This window comes from Ranitomeya imitator, unplaced genomic scaffold (assembly GCF_032444005.1).
Source record: "Ranitomeya imitator isolate aRanImi1 unplaced genomic scaffold, aRanImi1.pri SCAFFOLD_240, whole genome shotgun sequence".
NCBI lineage: Eukaryota > Metazoa > Chordata > Amphibia > Anura > Dendrobatidae > Ranitomeya > Ranitomeya imitator.
The window spans coordinates 90,686-108,029 of NW_027194554.1; the positions used below are offsets into that span (position 1 = coordinate 90,686).

At 38.0% G+C, this 17,344-nt stretch overlaps 22 non-coding genes across 22 annotated transcripts; all 22 read left to right on the plus strand.

Moving 5' to 3' along the window:
- The first annotated feature begins 689 nt into the window (after positions 1–689).
- TRNAI-UAU (transfer RNA isoleucine (anticodon UAU)) lies at positions 690–782 on the plus strand. Its single transcript is given in 2 exon segments — positions 690–727; positions 747–782. It is a non-coding gene; the product is annotated as a tRNA-Ile (tRNA).
- A 447-nt stretch (positions 783–1,229) lies between these two features.
- TRNAR-CCU (transfer RNA arginine (anticodon CCU)) lies at positions 1,230–1,302 on the plus strand. Its single transcript has one exon. It is a non-coding gene; the product is annotated as a tRNA-Arg (tRNA).
- Positions 1,303–2,154: 852 nt separating this feature from the next.
- On the plus strand, positions 2,155–2,247 carry TRNAI-UAU (transfer RNA isoleucine (anticodon UAU)). The gene is given in 2 exon segments: positions 2,155–2,192; positions 2,212–2,247. It is a non-coding gene; the product is annotated as a tRNA-Ile (tRNA).
- A 447-nt stretch (positions 2,248–2,694) lies between these two features.
- On the plus strand, positions 2,695–2,767 carry TRNAR-CCU (transfer RNA arginine (anticodon CCU)). Its single transcript has one exon. It is a non-coding gene; the product is annotated as a tRNA-Arg (tRNA).
- Positions 2,768–3,619: 852 nt separating this feature from the next.
- TRNAI-UAU (transfer RNA isoleucine (anticodon UAU)) lies at positions 3,620–3,712 on the plus strand. Its single transcript is given in 2 exon segments — positions 3,620–3,657; positions 3,677–3,712. It is a non-coding gene; the product is annotated as a tRNA-Ile (tRNA).
- A 447-nt stretch (positions 3,713–4,159) lies between these two features.
- On the plus strand, positions 4,160–4,232 carry TRNAR-CCU (transfer RNA arginine (anticodon CCU)). The gene has a single exon. It is a non-coding gene; the product is annotated as a tRNA-Arg (tRNA).
- An 852-nt stretch (positions 4,233–5,084) lies between these two features.
- TRNAI-UAU (transfer RNA isoleucine (anticodon UAU)) lies at positions 5,085–5,177 on the plus strand. Its single transcript is given in 2 exon segments — positions 5,085–5,122; positions 5,142–5,177. It is a non-coding gene; the product is annotated as a tRNA-Ile (tRNA).
- Positions 5,178–5,624: 447 nt separating this feature from the next.
- On the plus strand, positions 5,625–5,697 carry TRNAR-CCU (transfer RNA arginine (anticodon CCU)). The gene has a single exon. It is a non-coding gene; the product is annotated as a tRNA-Arg (tRNA).
- A 1,381-nt stretch (positions 5,698–7,078) lies between these two features.
- On the plus strand, positions 7,079–7,151 carry TRNAR-CCU (transfer RNA arginine (anticodon CCU)). Its single transcript has one exon. It is a non-coding gene; the product is annotated as a tRNA-Arg (tRNA).
- Positions 7,152–8,004: 853 nt separating this feature from the next.
- Positions 8,005–8,097, plus strand: TRNAI-UAU (transfer RNA isoleucine (anticodon UAU)). Its single transcript is given in 2 exon segments — positions 8,005–8,042; positions 8,062–8,097. It is a non-coding gene; the product is annotated as a tRNA-Ile (tRNA).
- Positions 8,098–8,544: 447 nt separating this feature from the next.
- TRNAR-CCU (transfer RNA arginine (anticodon CCU)) lies at positions 8,545–8,617 on the plus strand. The gene has a single exon. It is a non-coding gene; the product is annotated as a tRNA-Arg (tRNA).
- Positions 8,618–9,469: 852 nt separating this feature from the next.
- Positions 9,470–9,562, plus strand: TRNAI-UAU (transfer RNA isoleucine (anticodon UAU)). Its single transcript is given in 2 exon segments — positions 9,470–9,507; positions 9,527–9,562. It is a non-coding gene; the product is annotated as a tRNA-Ile (tRNA).
- Positions 9,563–10,009: 447 nt separating this feature from the next.
- On the plus strand, positions 10,010–10,082 carry TRNAR-CCU (transfer RNA arginine (anticodon CCU)). The gene has a single exon. It is a non-coding gene; the product is annotated as a tRNA-Arg (tRNA).
- Positions 10,083–10,934: 852 nt separating this feature from the next.
- On the plus strand, positions 10,935–11,027 carry TRNAI-UAU (transfer RNA isoleucine (anticodon UAU)). The gene is given in 2 exon segments: positions 10,935–10,972; positions 10,992–11,027. It is a non-coding gene; the product is annotated as a tRNA-Ile (tRNA).
- Positions 11,028–11,474: 447 nt separating this feature from the next.
- Positions 11,475–11,547, plus strand: TRNAR-CCU (transfer RNA arginine (anticodon CCU)). Its single transcript has one exon. It is a non-coding gene; the product is annotated as a tRNA-Arg (tRNA).
- An 861-nt stretch (positions 11,548–12,408) lies between these two features.
- Positions 12,409–12,501, plus strand: TRNAI-UAU (transfer RNA isoleucine (anticodon UAU)). Its single transcript is given in 2 exon segments — positions 12,409–12,446; positions 12,466–12,501. It is a non-coding gene; the product is annotated as a tRNA-Ile (tRNA).
- Positions 12,502–12,948: 447 nt separating this feature from the next.
- TRNAR-CCU (transfer RNA arginine (anticodon CCU)) lies at positions 12,949–13,021 on the plus strand. The gene has a single exon. It is a non-coding gene; the product is annotated as a tRNA-Arg (tRNA).
- Positions 13,022–13,873: 852 nt separating this feature from the next.
- TRNAI-UAU (transfer RNA isoleucine (anticodon UAU)) lies at positions 13,874–13,966 on the plus strand. The gene is given in 2 exon segments: positions 13,874–13,911; positions 13,931–13,966. It is a non-coding gene; the product is annotated as a tRNA-Ile (tRNA).
- Positions 13,967–14,413: 447 nt separating this feature from the next.
- TRNAR-CCU (transfer RNA arginine (anticodon CCU)) lies at positions 14,414–14,486 on the plus strand. Its single transcript has one exon. It is a non-coding gene; the product is annotated as a tRNA-Arg (tRNA).
- An 852-nt stretch (positions 14,487–15,338) lies between these two features.
- Positions 15,339–15,431, plus strand: TRNAI-UAU (transfer RNA isoleucine (anticodon UAU)). Its single transcript is given in 2 exon segments — positions 15,339–15,376; positions 15,396–15,431. It is a non-coding gene; the product is annotated as a tRNA-Ile (tRNA).
- Positions 15,432–15,878: 447 nt separating this feature from the next.
- Positions 15,879–15,951, plus strand: TRNAR-CCU (transfer RNA arginine (anticodon CCU)). The gene has a single exon. It is a non-coding gene; the product is annotated as a tRNA-Arg (tRNA).
- Positions 15,952–16,803: 852 nt separating this feature from the next.
- Positions 16,804–16,896, plus strand: TRNAI-UAU (transfer RNA isoleucine (anticodon UAU)). The gene is given in 2 exon segments: positions 16,804–16,841; positions 16,861–16,896. It is a non-coding gene; the product is annotated as a tRNA-Ile (tRNA).
- Positions 16,897–17,344: the final 448 nt, after the last annotated feature.

A 17,344-nucleotide genomic window follows, 5' to 3' on the forward strand; every position in this document is an offset into this window, starting at 1 on the left:
CGGAAAAATATTGCATCTTAATTGTTTTCATCTTATCTTCATTTATGACCCAAATAACAAAGAGTATATTTTCTAAGATATGGTTATGCTTTCAACCACACAATATTTGCAAAGATCAAAAGAAAAAAATTATAATTGAAAAAATGTAAACGGTTTTTGAAACATTTTGGACAATGTTCTTTTTTTCATATCATGTTCTTTCTTACAAAACAAAATGAGAGTAATCTTTCAATTTTTACCCTGGCCATTGGGAACATTTTGGACTCAAACATCCTGCCGTTCTCCTAAATATCAGAGGTATGGTTACAAAGACTGACAACACCTCTGTACGCAGCTGTTAACACAGGATCTAGGAATCACAAAAGGTGATGTCACAGATGACCCTGCAGCCCCTGAATTCAGAAGAATTTTTTATATCGTCAATGTCTGTTCATTGCAGCAAATGTACGTGCGCATTTCCAGATCCAAAAAAAAACAGGATGTTTGAGTCTAAAATGACCCGGCGTCCAGTGTCTAAATTTCTCGTTTTCATTTTTAATAAAGATCGTGATATGGTAAAATATATATTGTCAAACATTATAATAAAATCTTAGAAACCTGTTGTAAGCAATCATTAATTTTCTGAAGAACTATCCCATTTCATTTTTTTTTTCTTATAGAATGTATGTCGTAGGGGGTGTGCCCAGTCGGCTCCAGTGGCGCAATCGGTCAGCGCGCGGTACTTATAAAGCAGTAACTGTCGAGTGATGCCGAGGTTGTGAGTTCGACCCTCACCTGGAGCATTCTATTCTTGCCTTCGTTTTGTATTTTTTACTACTGAAGTCGTTGAAACGGTTCATGATCTAGCGCCAAGATTAAGAGAGAAATTTCAACGAGATATTTGTTGTTTAAGTTTTTGTATTTTTAAAAATTGCCGCAGGTTGGACAAGTCTACTGAGTCCCACCGTAATCTGGTGTCATAATTGAAAGGGAAATGTGGAAGCTATCTATTTAGTTTTTCAGGCTTCTGGTAGTCCAATAAACTTTCCATCATCGGCATTAGTAACGTACAGTGACCCGACAAAGTTAGCCCTGGCTCTCTTGTAAAATAAAGATGCATGTGCATTCGGACGGTTTGTTTCAATTTGGAGTTCAAACTTACAAGATCGTTCGTGATAACTCAATCAAAATTGAGTGCTGCACTCTTGTGGTAACCAAAAAAAGTCTAGATTTTTAAGCTACTCCATCAAGCCCCAGTGGCCTAATGGATAAGGCACTGGCCTCCTAAGCCAGGGATTGTGGGTTCAAGTCCCATCTGGGGTGCTTGTTGATTTCCCTTTCCGACAGCTTCTCATGGAAGTTTGATGGTGCATGTGTAAACCGTTCTCCTTGTCTTGTTTCTTCGTAAATTAGTTCTTGCAAACCTCTACCCTTTACAACGATCCTTTCCATGTACTGAGAGAAGCGTTAACACGCAATTGTGTGGCGGAAAAATATTGCATCTTAATTGTTTTCATCTTATCTTCATTTATGACCCAAATAACAAAGAGTATATTTTCTAAGATATGGTTATGCTTTCAACCACACAATATTTGCAAAGATCAAAAGAAAAAAATTATAATTGAAAAAATGTAAACGGTTTTTGAAACATTTTGGACAATGTTCTTTTTTTCATATCATGTTCTTTCTTACAAAACAAAATGAGAGTAATCTTTCAATTTTTACCCTGGCCATTGGGAACATTTTGGACTCAAACATCCTGCCGTTCTCCTAAATATCAGAGGTATGGTTACAAAGACTGACAACACCTCTGTACGCAGCTGTTAACACAGGATCTAGGAATCACAAAAGGTGATGTCACAGATGACCCTGCAGCCCCTGAATTCAGAAGAATTTTTTATATCGTCAATGTCTGTTCATTGCAGCAAATGTACGTGCGCATTTCCAGATCCAAAAAAAAACAGGATGTTTGAGTCTAAAATGACCCGGCGTCCAGTGTCTAAATTTCTCGTTTTCATTTTTAATAAAGATCGTGATATGGTAAAATATATATTGTCAAACATTATAATAAAATCTTAGAAACCTGTTGTAAGCAATCATTAATTTTCTGAAGAACTATCCCATTTCATTTTTTTTTTCTTATAGAATGTATGTCGTAGGGGGTGTGCCCAGTCGGCTCCAGTGGCGCAATCGGTCAGCGCGCGGTACTTATAAAGCAGTAACTGTCGAGTGATGCCGAGGTTGTGAGTTCGACCCTCACCTGGAGCATTCTATTCTTGCCTTCGTTTTGTATTTTTTACTACTGAAGTCGTTGAAACGGTTCATGATCTAGCGCCAAGATTAAGAGAGAAATTTCAACGAGATATTTGTTGTTTAAGTTTTTGTATTTTTAAAAATTGCCGCAGGTTGGACAAGTCTACTGAGTCCCACCGTAATCTGGTGTCATAATTGAAAGGGAAATGTGGAAGCTATCTATTTAGTTTTTCAGGCTTCTGGTAGTCCAATAAACTTTCCATCATCGGCATTAGTAACGTACAGTGACCCGACAAAGTTAGCCCTGGCTCTCTTGTAAAATAAAGATGCATGTGCATTCGGACGGTTTGTTTCAATTTGGAGTTCAAACTTACAAGATCGTTCGTGATAACTCAATCAAAATTGAGTGCTGCACTCTTGTGGTAACCAAAAAAAGTCTAGATTTTTAAGCTACTCCATCAAGCCCCAGTGGCCTAATGGATAAGGCACTGGCCTCCTAAGCCAGGGATTGTGGGTTCAAGTCCCATCTGGGGTGCTTGTTGATTTCCCTTTCCGACAGCTTCTCATGGAAGTTTGATGGTGCATGTGTAAACCGTTCTCCTTGTCTTGTTTCTTCGTAAATTAGTTCTTGCAAACCTCTACCCTTTACAACGATCCTTTCCATGTACTGAGAGAAGCGTTAACACGCAATTGTGTGGCGGAAAAATATTGCATCTTAATTGTTTTCATCTTATCTTCATTTATGACCCAAATAACAAAGAGTATATTTTCTAAGATATGGTTATGCTTTCAACCACACAATATTTGCAAAGATCAAAAGAAAAAAATTATAATTGAAAAAATGTAAACGGTTTTTGAAACATTTTGGACAATGTTCTTTTTTTCATATCATGTTCTTTCTTACAAAACAAAATGAGAGTAATCTTTCAATTTTTACCCTGGCCATTGGGAACATTTTGGACTCAAACATCCTGCCGTTCTCCTAAATATCAGAGGTATGGTTACAAAGACTGACAACACCTCTGTACGCAGCTGTTAACACAGGATCTAGGAATCACAAAAGGTGATGTCACAGATGACCCTGCAGCCCCTGAATTCAGAAGAATTTTTTATATCGTCAATGTCTGTTCATTGCAGCAAATGTACGTGCGCATTTCCAGATCCAAAAAAAAACAGGATGTTTGAGTCTAAAATGACCCGGCGTCCAGTGTCTAAATTTCTCGTTTTCATTTTTAATAAAGATCGTGATATGGTAAAATATATATTGTCAAACATTATAATAAAATCTTAGAAACCTGTTGTAAGCAATCATTAATTTTCTGAAGAACTATCCCATTTCATTTTTTTTTTCTTATAGAATGTATGTCGTAGGGGGTGTGCCCAGTCGGCTCCAGTGGCGCAATCGGTCAGCGCGCGGTACTTATAAAGCAGTAACTGTCGAGTGATGCCGAGGTTGTGAGTTCGACCCTCACCTGGAGCATTCTATTCTTGCCTTCGTTTTGTATTTTTTACTACTGAAGTCGTTGAAACGGTTCATGATCTAGCGCCAAGATTAAGAGAGAAATTTCAACGAGATATTTGTTGTTTAAGTTTTTGTATTTTTAAAAATTGCCGCAGGTTGGACAAGTCTACTGAGTCCCACCGTAATCTGGTGTCATAATTGAAAGGGAAATGTGGAAGCTATCTATTTAGTTTTTCAGGCTTCTGGTAGTCCAATAAACTTTCCATCATCGGCATTAGTAACGTACAGTGACCCGACAAAGTTAGCCCTGGCTCTCTTGTAAAATAAAGATGCATGTGCATTCGGACGGTTTGTTTCAATTTGGAGTTCAAACTTACAAGATCGTTCGTGATAACTCAATCAAAATTGAGTGCTGCACTCTTGTGGTAACCAAAAAAAGTCTAGATTTTTAAGCTACTCCATCAAGCCCCAGTGGCCTAATGGATAAGGCACTGGCCTCCTAAGCCAGGGATTGTGGGTTCAAGTCCCATCTGGGGTGCTTGTTGATTTCCCTTTCCGACAGCTTCTCATGGAAGTTTGATGGTGCATGTGTAAACCGTTCTCCTTGTCTTGTTTCTTCGTAAATTAGTTCTTGCAAACCTCTACCCTTTACAACGATCCTTTCCATGTACTGAGAGAAGCGTTAACACGCAATTGTGTGGCGGAAAAATATTGCATCTTAATTGTTTTCATCTTATCTTCATTTATGACCCAAATAACAAAGAGTATATTTTCTAAGATATGGTTATGCTTTCAACCACACAATATTTGCAAAGATCAAAAGAAAAAAATTATAATTGAAAAAATGTAAACGGTTTTTGAAACATTTTGGACAATGTTCTTTTTTTCATATCATGTTCTTTCTTACAAAACAAAATGAGAGTAATCTTTCAATTTTTACCCTGGCCATTGGGAACATTTTGGACTCAAACATCCTGCCGTTCTCCTAAATATCAGAGGTATGGTTACAAAGACTGACAACACCTCTGTACGCAGCTGTTAACACAGGATCTAGGAATCACAAAAGGTGATGTCACAGATGACCCTGCAGCCCCTGAATTCAGAAGAATTTTTTATATCGTCAATGTCTGTTCATTGCAGCAAATGTACGTGCGCATTTCCAGATCCAAAAAAAAACAGGATGTTTGAGTCTAAAATGACCCGGCGTCCAGTGTCTAAATTTCTCGTTTTCATTTTTAATAAAGATCGTGATATGGTAAAATATATATTGTCAAACATTATAATAAAATCTTAGAAACCTGTTGTAAGCAATCATTAATTTTCTGAAGAACTATCCCATTTCATTTTTTTTTTCTTATAGAATGTATGTCGTAGGGGGTGTGCCCAGTCGGCTCCAGTGGCGCAATCGGTCAGCGCGCGGTACTTATAAAGCAGTAACTGTCGAGTGATGCCGAGGTTGTGAGTTCGACCCTCACCTGGAGCATTCTATTCTTGCCTTCGTTTTGTATTTTTTACTACTGAAGTCGTTGAAACGGTTCATGATCTAGCGCCAAGATTAAGAGAGAAATTTCAACGAGATATTTGTTGTTTAAGTTTTTGTATTTTTAAAAATTGCCGCAGGTTGGACAAGTCTACTGAGTCCCACCGTAATCTGGTGTCATAATTGAAAGGGAAATGTGGAAGCTATCTATTTAGTTTTTCAGGCTTCTGGTAGTCCAATAAACTTTCCATCATCGGCATTAGTAACGTACAGTGACCCGACAAAGTTAGCCCTGGCTCTCTTGTAAAATAAAGATGCATGTGCATTCGGACGGTTTGTTTCAATTTGGAGTTCAAACTTACAAGATCGTTCGTGATAACTCAATCAAAATTGAGTGCTGCACTCTTGTGGTAACCAAAAAAAGTCTAGATTTTTAAGCTACTCCATCAAGCCCCAGTGGCCTAATGGATAAGGCACTGGCCTCCTAAGCCAGGGATTGTGGGTTCAAGTCCCATCTGGGGTGCTTGTTGATTTCCCTTTCCGACAGCTTCTCATGGAAGTTTGATGGTGCATGTGTAAACCGTTCTCCTTGTCTTGTTTCTTCGTAAATTAGTTCTTGCAAACCTCTACCCTTTACAACGATCCTTTCCATGTACTGAGAGAAGCGTTAACACGCAATTGTGTGGCGGAAAAATATTGCATCTTAATTGTTTTCATCTTATCTTCATTTATGACCCAAATAACAAAGAGTATATTTTCTAAGATATGGTTATGCTTTCAACCACACAATATTTGCAAAGATCAAAAGAAAAAAATTATAATTGAAAAAATGTAAACGGTTTTTGAAACATTTTGGACAATGTTCTTTTTTTCATATCATGTTCTTTCTTACAAAACAAAATGAGAGTAATCTTTCAATTTTTACCCTGGCCATTGGGAACATTTTGGACTCAAACATCCTGCCGTTCTCCTAAATATCAGAGGTATGGTTACAAAGACTGACAACACCTCTGTACGCAGCTGTTAACACAGGATCTAGGAATCACAAAAGGTGATGTCACAGATGACCCTGCAGCCCCTGAATTCAGAAGAATTTTTTATATCGTCAATGTCTGTTCATTGCAGCAAATGTACGTGCGCATTTCCAGATCCAAAAAAAAACAGGATGTTTGAGTCTAAAATGACCCGGCGTCCAGTGTCTAAATTTCTCGTTTTCATTTTTAATAAAGATCGTGATATGGTAAAATATATATTGTCAAACATTATAATAAAATCTTAGAAACCTGTTGTAAGCAATCATTAATTTTCTGAAGAACTATCCCATTTCATTTTTTTTTTCTTATAGAATGTATGTCGTAGGGGGTGTGCCCAGTCGGCTCCAGTGGCGCAATCGGTCAGCGCGCGGTACTTATAAAGCAGTAACTGTCGAGTGGTGAGTTCGACCCTCACCTGGAGCATTCTATTCTTGCCTTCGTTTTGTATTTTTTACTACTGAAGTCGTTGAAACGGTTCATGATCTAGCGCCAAGATTAAGAGAGAAATTTCAACGAGATATTTGTTGTTTAAGTTTTTGTATTTTTAAAAATTGCCGCAGGTTGGACAAGTCTACTGAGTCCCACCGTAATCTGGTGTCATAATTGAAAGGGAAATGTGGAAGCTATCTATTTAGTTTTTCAGGCTTCTGGTAGTCCAATAAACTTTCCATCATCGGCATTAGTAACGTACAGTGACCCGACAAAGTTAGCCCTGGCTCTCTTGTAAAATAAAGATGCATGTGCATTCGGACGGTTTGTTTCAATTTGGAGTTCAAACTTACAAGATCGTTCGTGATAACTCAATCAAAATTGAGTGCTGCACTCTTGTGGTAACCAAAAAAAGTCTAGATTTTTAAGCTACTCCATCAAGCCCCAGTGGCCTAATGGATAAGGCACTGGCCTCCTAAGCCAGGGATTGTGGGTTCAAGTCCCATCTGGGGTGCTTGTTGATTTCCCTTTCCGACAGCTTCTCATGGAAGTTTGATGGTGCATGTGTAAACCGTTCTCCTTGTCTTGTTTCTTCGTAAATTAGTTCTTGCAAACCTCTACCCTTTACAACGATCCTTTCCATGTACTGAGAGAAGCGTTAACACGCAATTGTGTGGCGGAAAAATATTGCATCTTAATTGTTTTCATCTTATCTTCATTTATGACCCAAATAACAAAGAGTATATTTTCTAAGATATGGTTATGCTTTCAACCACACAATATTTGCAAAGATCAAAAGAAAAAAATTATAATTGAAAAAAATGTAAACGGTTTTTGAAACATTTTGGACAATGTTCTTTTTTTCATATCATGTTCTTTCTTACAAAACAAAATGAGAGTAATCTTTCAATTTTTACCCTGGCCATTGGGAACATTTTGGACTCAAACATCCTGCCGTTCTCCTAAATATCAGAGGTATGGTTACAAAGACTGACAACACCTCTGTACGCAGCTGTTAACACAGGATCTAGGAATCACAAAAGGTGATGTCACAGATGACCCTGCAGCCCCTGAATTCAGAAGAATTTTTTATATCGTCAATGTCTGTTCATTGCAGCAAATGTACGTGCGCATTTCCAGATCCAAAAAAAAACAGGATGTTTGAGTCTAAAATGACCCGGCGTCCAGTGTCTAAATTTCTCGTTTTCATTTTTAATAAAGATCGTGATATGGTAAAATATATATTGTCAAACATTATAATAAAATCTTAGAAACCTGTTGTAAGCAATCATTAATTTTCTGAAGAACTATCCCATTTCATTTTTTTTTTCTTATAGAATGTATGTCGTAGGGGGTGTGCCCAGTCGGCTCCAGTGGCGCAATCGGTCAGCGCGCGGTACTTATAAAGCAGTAACTGTCGAGTGATGCCGAGGTTGTGAGTTCGACCCTCACCTGGAGCATTCTATTCTTGCCTTCGTTTTGTATTTTTTACTACTGAAGTCGTTGAAACGGTTCATGATCTAGCGCCAAGATTAAGAGAGAAATTTCAACGAGATATTTGTTGTTTAAGTTTTTGTATTTTTAAAAATTGCCGCAGGTTGGACAAGTCTACTGAGTCCCACCGTAATCTGGTGTCATAATTGAAAGGGAAATGTGGAAGCTATCTATTTAGTTTTTCAGGCTTCTGGTAGTCCAATAAACTTTCCATCATCGGCATTAGTAACGTACAGTGACCCGACAAAGTTAGCCCTGGCTCTCTTGTAAAATAAAGATGCATGTGCATTCGGACGGTTTGTTTCAATTTGGAGTTCAAACTTACAAGATCGTTCGTGATAACTCAATCAAAATTGAGTGCTGCACTCTTGTGGTAACCAAAAAAAGTCTAGATTTTTAAGCTACTCCATCAAGCCCCAGTGGCCTAATGGATAAGGCACTGGCCTCCTAAGCCAGGGATTGTGGGTTCAAGTCCCATCTGGGGTGCTTGTTGATTTCCCTTTCCGACAGCTTCTCATGGAAGTTTGATGGTGCATGTGTAAACCGTTCTCCTTGTCTTGTTTCTTCGTAAATTAGTTCTTGCAAACCTCTACCCTTTACAACGATCCTTTCCATGTACTGAGAGAAGCGTTAACACGCAATTGTGTGGCGGAAAAATATTGCATCTTAATTGTTTTCATCTTATCTTCATTTATGACCCAAATAACAAAGAGTATATTTTCTAAGATATGGTTATGCTTTCAACCACACAATATTTGCAAAGATCAAAAGAAAAAAATTATAATTGAAAAAATGTAAACGGTTTTTGAAACATTTTGGACAATGTTCTTTTTTTCATATCATGTTCTTTCTTACAAAACAAAATGAGAGTAATCTTTCAATTTTTACCCTGGCCATTGGGAACATTTTGGACTCAAACATCCTGCCGTTCTCCTAAATATCAGAGGTATGGTTACAAAGACTGACAACACCTCTGTACGCAGCTGTTAACACAGGATCTAGGAATCACAAAAGGTGATGTCACAGATGACCCTGCAGCCCCTGAATTCAGAAGAATTTTTTATATCGTCAATGTCTGTTCATTGCAGCAAATGTACGTGCGCATTTCCAGATCCAAAAAAAAACAGGATGTTTGAGTCTAAAATGACCCGGCGTCCAGTGTCTAAATTTCTCGTTTTCATTTTTAATAAAGATCGTGATATGGTAAAATATATATTGTCAAACATTATAATAAAATCTTAGAAACCTGTTGTAAGCAATCATTAATTTTCTGAAGAACTATCCCATTTCATTTTTTTTTTCTTATAGAATGTATGTCGTAGGGGGTGTGCCCAGTCGGCTCCAGTGGCGCAATCGGTCAGCGCGCGGTACTTATAAAGCAGTAACTGTCGAGTGATGCCGAGGTTGTGAGTTCGACCCTCACCTGGAGCATTCTATTCTTGCCTTCGTTTTGTATTTTTTACTACTGAAGTCGTTGAAACGGTTCATGATCTAGCGCCAAGATTAAGAGAGAAATTTCAACGAGATATTTGTTGTTTAAGTTTTTGTATTTTTAAAAATTGCCGCAGGTTGGACAAGTCTACTGAGTCCCACCGTAATCTGGTGTCATAATTGAAAGGGAAATGTGGAAGCTATCTATTTAGTTTTTCAGGCTTCTGGTAGTCCAATAAACTTTCCATCATCGGCATTAGTAACGTACAGTGACCCGACAAAGTTAGCCCTGGCTCTCTTGTAAAATAAAGATGCATGTGCATTCGGACGGTTTGTTTCAATTTGGAGTTCAAACTTACAAGATCGTTCGTGATAACTCAATCAAAATTGAGTGCTGCACTCTTGTGGTAACCAAAAAAAGTCTAGATTTTTAAGCTACTCCATCAAGCCCCAGTGGCCTAATGGATAAGGCACTGGCCTCCTAAGCCAGGGATTGTGGGTTCAAGTCCCATCTGGGGTGCTTGTTGATTTCCCTTTCCGACAGCTTCTCATGGAAGTTTGATGGTGCATGTGTAAACCGTTCTCCTTGTCTTGTTTCTTCGTAAATTAGTTCTTGCAAACCTCTACCCTTTACAACGATCCTTTCCATGTACTGAGAGAAGCGTTAACACGCAATTGTGTGGCGGAAAAATATTGCATCTTAATTGTTTTCATCTTATCTTCATTTATGACCCAAATAACAAAGAGTATATTTTCTAAGATATGGTTATGCTTTCAACCACACAATATTTGCAAAGATCAAAAGAAAAAAATTATAATTGAAAAAATGTAAACGGTTTTTGAAACATTTTGGACAATGTTCTTTTTTTCATATCATGTTCTTTCTTACAAAACAAAATGAGAGTAATCTTTCAATTTTTACCCTGGCCATTGGGAACATTTTGGACTCAAACATCCTGCCGTTCTCCTAAATATCAGAGGTATGGTTACAAAGACTGACAACACCTCTGTACGCAGCTGTTAACACAGGATCTAGGAATCACAAAAGGTGATGTCACAGATGACCCTGCAGCCCCTGAATTCAGAAGAATTTTTTATATCGTCAATGTCTGTTCATTGCAGCAAATGTACGTGCGCATTTCCAGATCCAAAAAAAAACAGGATGTTTGAGTCTAAAATGACCCGGCGTCCAGTGTCTAAATTTCTCGTTTTCATTTTTAATAAAGATCGTGATATGGTAAAATATATATTGTCAAACATTATAATAAAATCTTAGAAACCTGTTGTAAGCAATCATTAATTTTCTGAAGAACTATCCCATTTCATTTTTTTTTTCTTATAGAATGTATGTCGTAGGGGGTGTGCCCAGTCGGCTCCAGTGGCGCAATCGGTCAGCGCGCGGTACTTATAAAGCAGTAACTGTCGAGTGATGCCGAGGTTGTGAGTTCGACCCTCACCTGGAGCATTCTATTCTTGCCTTCGTTTTGTATTTTTTACTACTGAAGTCGTTGAAACGGTTCATGATCTAGCGCCAAGATTAAGAGAGAAATTTCAACGAGATATTTGTTGTTTAAGTTTTTGTATTTTTAAAAATTGCCGCAGGTTGGACAAGTCTACTGAGTCCCACCGTAATCTGGTGTCATAATTGAAAGGGAAATGTGGAAGCTATCTATTTAGTTTTTCAGGCTTCTGGTAGTCCAATAAACTTTCCATCATCGGCATTAGTAACGTACAGTGACCCGACAAAGTTAGCCCTGGCTCTCTTGTAAAATAAAGATGCATGTGCATTCGGACGGTTTGTTTCAATTTGGAGTTCAAACTTACAAGATCGTTCGTGATAACTCAATCAAAATTGAGTGCTGCACTCTTGTGGTAACCAAAAAAAGTCTAGATTTTTAAGCTACTCCATCAAGCCCCAGTGGCCTAATGGATAAGGCACTGGCCTCCTAAGCCAGGGATTGTGGGTTCAAGTCCCATCTGGGGTGCTTGTTGATTTCCCTTTCCGACAGCTTCTCATGGAAGTTTGATGGTGCATGTGTAAACCGTTCTCCTTGTCTTGTTTCTTCGTAAATTAGTTCTTGCAAACCTCTACCCTTTACAACGATCCTTTCCATGTACTGAGAGAAGCGTTAACACGCAATTGTGTGGCGGAAAAATATTGCATCTTAATTGTTTTCATCTTATCTTCATTTATGACCCAAATAACAAAGAGTATATTTTCTAAGATATGGTTATGCTTTCAACCACACAATATTTGCAAAGATCAAAAGAAAAAAATTATAATTGAAAAAATGTAAACGGTTTTTTTTTTATTGAAAACATTTTGGACAATGTTCTTTTTTTCATATCATGTTCTTTCTTACAAAACAAAATGAGAGTAATCTTTCAATTTTTACCCTGGCCATTGGGAACATTTTGGACTCAAACATCCTGCCGTTCTCCTAAATATCAGAGGTATGGTTACAAAGACTGACAACACCTCTGTACGCAGCTGTTAACACAGGATCTAGGAATCACAAAAGGTGATGTCACAGATGACCCTGCAGCCCCTGAATTCAGAAGAATTTTTTATATCGTCAATGTCTGTTCATTGCAGCAAATGTACGTGCGCATTTCCAGATCCAAAAAAAAACAGGATGTTTGAGTCTAAAATGACCCGGCGTCCAGTGTCTAAATTTCTCGTTTTCATTTTTAATAAAGATCGTGATATGGTAAAATATATATTGTCAAACATTATAATAAAATCTTAGAAACCTGTTGTAAGCAATCATTAATTTTCTGAAGAACTATCCCATTTCATTTTTTTTTTCTTATAGAATGTATGTCGTAGGGGGTGTGCCCAGTCGGCTCCAGTGGCGCAATCGGTCAGCGCGCGGTACTTATAAAGCAGTAACTGTCGAGTGATGCCGAGGTTGTGAGTTCGACCCTCACCTGGAGCATTCTATTCTTGCCTTCGTTTTGTATTTTTTACTACTGAAGTCGTTGAAACGGTTCATGATCTAGCGCCAAGATTAAGAGAGAAATTTCAACGAGATATTTGTTGTTTAAGTTTTTGTATTTTTAAAAATTGCCGCAGGTTGGACAAGTCTACTGAGTCCCACCGTAATCTGGTGTCATAATTGAAAGGGAAATGTGGAAGCTATCTATTTAGTTTTTCAGGCTTCTGGTAGTCCAATAAACTTTCCATCATCGGCATTAGTAACGTACAGTGACCCGACAAAGTTAGCCCTGGCTCTCTTGTAAAATAAAGATGCATGTGCATTCGGACGGTTTGTTTCAATTTGGAGTTCAAACTTACAAGATCGTTCGTGATAACTCAATCAAAATTGAGTGCTGCACTCTTGTGGTAACCAAAAAAAGTCTAGATTTTTAAGCTACTCCATCAAGCCCCAGTGGCCTAATGGATAAGGCACTGGCCTCCTAAGCCAGGGATTGTGGGTTCAAGTCCCATCTGGGGTGCTTGTTGATTTCCCTTTCCGACAGCTTCTCATGGAAGTTTGATGGTGCATGTGTAAACCGTTCTCCTTGTCTTGTTTCTTCGTAAATTAGTTCTTGCAAACCTCTACCCTTTACAACGATCCTTTCCATGTACTGAGAGAAGCGTTAACACGCAATTGTGTGGCGGAAAAATATTGCATCTTAATTGTTTTCATCTTATCTTCATTTATGACCCAAATAACAAAGAGTATATTTTCTAAGATATGGTTATGCTTTCAACCACACAATATTTGCAAAGATCAAAAGAAAAAAATTATAATTGAAAAAATGTAAACGGTTTTTGAAACATTTTGGACAATGTTCTTTTTTTCATATCATGTTCTTTCTTACAAAACAAAATGAGAGTAATCTTTCAATTTTTACCCTGGCCATTGGGAACATTTTGGACTCAAACATCCTGCCGTTCTCCTAAATATCAGAGGTATGGTTACAAAGACTGACAACACCTCTGTACGCAGCTGTTAACACAGGATCTAGGAATCACAAAAGGTGATGTCACAGATGACCCTGCAGCCCCTGAATTCAGAAGAATTTTTTATATCGTCAATGTCTGTTCATTGCAGCAAATGTACGTGCGCATTTCCAGATCCAAAAAAAAACAGGATGTTTGAGTCTAAAATGACCCGGCGTCCAGTGTCTAAATTTCTCGTTTTCATTTTTAATAAAGATCGTGATATGGTAAAATATATATTGTCAAACATTATAATAAAATCTTAGAAACCTGTTGTAAGCAATCATTAATTTTCTGAAGAACTATCCCATTTCATTTTTTTTTTCTTATAGAATGTATGTCGTAGGGGGTGTGCCCAGTCGGCTCCAGTGGCGCAATCGGTCAGCGCGCGGTACTTATAAAGCAGTAACTGTCGAGTGATGCCGAGGTTGTGAGTTCGACCCTCACCTGGAGCATTCTATTCTTGCCTTCGTTTTGTATTTTTTACTACTGAAGTCGTTGAAACGGTTCATGATCTAGCGCCAAGATTAAGAGAGAAATTTCAACGAGATATTTGTTGTTTAAGTTTTTGTATTTTTAAAAATTGCCGCAGGTTGGACAAGTCTACTGAGTCCCACCGTAATCTGGTGTCATAATTGAAAGGGAAATGTGGAAGCTATCTATTTAGTTTTTCAGGCTTCTGGTAGTCCAATAAACTTTCCATCATCGGCATTAGTAACGTACAGTGACCCGACAAAGTTAGCCCTGGCTCTCTTGTAAAATAAAGATGCATGTGCATTCGGACGGTTTGTTTCAATTTGGAGTTCAAACTTACAAGATCGTTCGTGATAACTCAATCAAAATTGAGTGCTGCACTCTTGTGGTAACCAAAAAAAGTCTAGATTTTTAAGCTACTCCATCAAGCCCCAGTGGCCTAATGGATAAGGCACTGGCCTCCTAAGCCAGGGATTGTGGGTTCAAGTCCCATCTGGGGTGCTTGTTGATTTCCCTTTCCGACAGCTTCTCATGGAAGTTTGATGGTGCATGTGTAAACCGTTCTCCTTGTCTTGTTTCTTCGTAAATTAGTTCTTGCAAACCTCTACCCTTTACAACGATCCTTTCCATGTACTGAGAGAAGCGTTAACACGCAATTGTGTGGCGGAAAAATATTGCATCTTAATTGTTTTCATCTTATCTTCATTTATGACCCAAATAACAAAGAGTATATTTTCTAAGATATGGTTATGCTTTCAACCACACAATATTTGCAAAGATCAAAAGAAAAAAATTATAATTGAAAAAATGTAAACGGTTTTTGAAACATTTTGGACAATGTTCTTTTTTTCATATCATGTTCTTTCTTACAAAACAAAATGAGAGTAATCTTTCAATTTTTACCCTGGCCATTGGGAACATTTTGGACTCAAACATCCTGCCGTTCTCCTAAATATCAGAGGTATGGTTACAAAGACTGACAACACCTCTGTACGCAGCTGTTAACACAGGATCTAGGAATCACAAAAGGTGATGTCACAGATGACCCTGCAGCCCCTGAATTCAGAAGAATTTTTTATATCGTCAATGTCTGTTCATTGCAGCAAATGTACGTGCGCATTTCCAGATCCAAAAAAAAACAGGATGTTTGAGTCTAAAATGACCCGGCGTCCAGTGTCTAAATTTCTCGTTTTCATTTTTAATAAAGATCGTGATATGGTAAAATATATATTGTCAAACATTATAATAAAATCTTAGAAACCTGTTGTAAGCAATCATTAATTTTCTGAAGAACTATCCCATTTCATTTTTTTTTTCTTATAGAATGTATGTCGTAGGGGGTGTGCCCAGTCGGCTCCAGTGGCGCAATCGGTCAGCGCGCGGTACTTATAAAGCAGTAACTGTCGAGTGATGCCGAGGTTGTGAGTTCGACCCTCACCTGGAGCATTCTATTCTTGCCTTCGTTTTGTATTTTTTACTACTGAAGTCGTTGAAACGGTTCATGATCTAGCGCCAAGATTAAGAGAGAAATTTCAACGAGATATTTGTTGTTTAAGTTTTTGTATTTTTAAAAATTGCCGCAGGTTGGACAAGTCTACTGAGTCCCACCGTAATCTGGTGTCATAATTGAAAGGGAAATGTGGAAGCTATCTATTTAGTTTTTCAGGCTTCTGGTAGTCCAATAAACTTTCCATCATCGGCATTAGTAACGTACAGTGACCCGACAAAGTTAGCCCTGGCTCTCTTGTAAAATAAAGATGCATGTGCATTCGGACGGTTTGTTTCAATTTGGAGTTCAAACTTACAAGATCGTTCGTGATAACTCAATCAAAATTGAGTGCTGCACTCTTGTGGTAACCAAAAAAAGTCTAGATTTTTAAGCTACTCCATCAAGCCCCAGTGGCCTAATGGATAAGGCACTGGCCTCCTAAGCCAGGGATTGTGGGTTCAAGTCCCATCTGGGGTGCTTGTTGATTTCCCTTTCCGACAGCTTCTCATGGAAGTTTGATGGTGCATGTGTAAACCGTTCTCCTTGTCTTGTTTCTTCGTAAATTAGTTCTTGCAAACCTCTACCCTTTACAACGATCCTTTCCATGTACTGAGAGAAGCGTTAACACGCAATTGTGTGGCGGAAAAATATTGCATCTTAATTGTTTTCATCTTATCTTCATTTATGACCCAAATAACAAAGAGTATATTTTCTAAGATATGGTTATGCTTTCAACCACACAATATTTGCAAAGATCAAAAGAAAAAAATTATAATTGAAAAAATGTAAACGGTTTTTGAAACATTTTGGACAATGTTCTTTTTTTCATATCATGTTCTTTCTTACAAAACAAAATGAGAGTAATCTTTCAATTTTTACCCTGGCCATTGGGAACATTTTGGACTCAAACATCCTGCCGTTCTCCTAAATATCAGAGGTATGGTTACAAAGACTGACAACACCTCTGTACGCAGCTGTTAACACAGGATCTAGGAATCACAAAAGGTGATGTCACAGATGACCCTGCAGCCCCTGAATTCAGAAGAATTTTTTATATCGTCAATGTCTGTTCATTGCAGCAAATGTACGTGCGCATTTCCAGATCCAAAAAAAAACAGGATGTTTGAGTCTAAAATGACCCGGCGTCCAGTGTCTAAATTTCTCGTTTTCATTTTTAATAAAGATCGTGATATGGTAAAATATATATTGTCAAACATTATAATAAAATCTTAGAAACCTGTTGTAAGCAATCATTAATTTTCTGAAGAACTATCCCATTTCATTTTTTTTTTCTTATAGAATGTATGTCGTAGGGGGTGTGCCCAGTCGGCTCCAGTGGCGCAATCGGTCAGCGCGCGGTACTTATAAAGCAGTAACTGTCGAGTGATGCCGAGGTTGTGAGTTCGACCCTCACCTGGAGCATTCTATTCTTGCCTTCGTTTTGTATTTTTTACTACTGAAGTCGTTGAAACGGTTCATGATCTAGCGCCAAGATTAAGAGAGAAATTTCAACGAGATATTTGTTGTTTAAGTTTTTGTATTTTTAAAAATTGCCGCAGGTTGGACAAGTCTACTGAGTCCCACCGTAATCTGGTGTCATAATTGAAAGGGAAATGTGGAAGCTATCTATTTAGTTTTTCAGGCTTCTGGTAGTCCAATAAACTTTCCATCATCGGCATTAGTAACGTACAGTGACCCGACAAAGTTAGCCCTGGCTCTCTTGTAAAATAAAGATGCATGTGCATTCGGACGGTTTGTTTCAATTTGGAGTTCAAACTTACAAGATCGTTCGTGATAACTCAATCAAAATTGAGTGCTGCACTCTTGTGGTAACCAAAAAAAGTCTAGATTTTTAAGCTACTCCATCAAG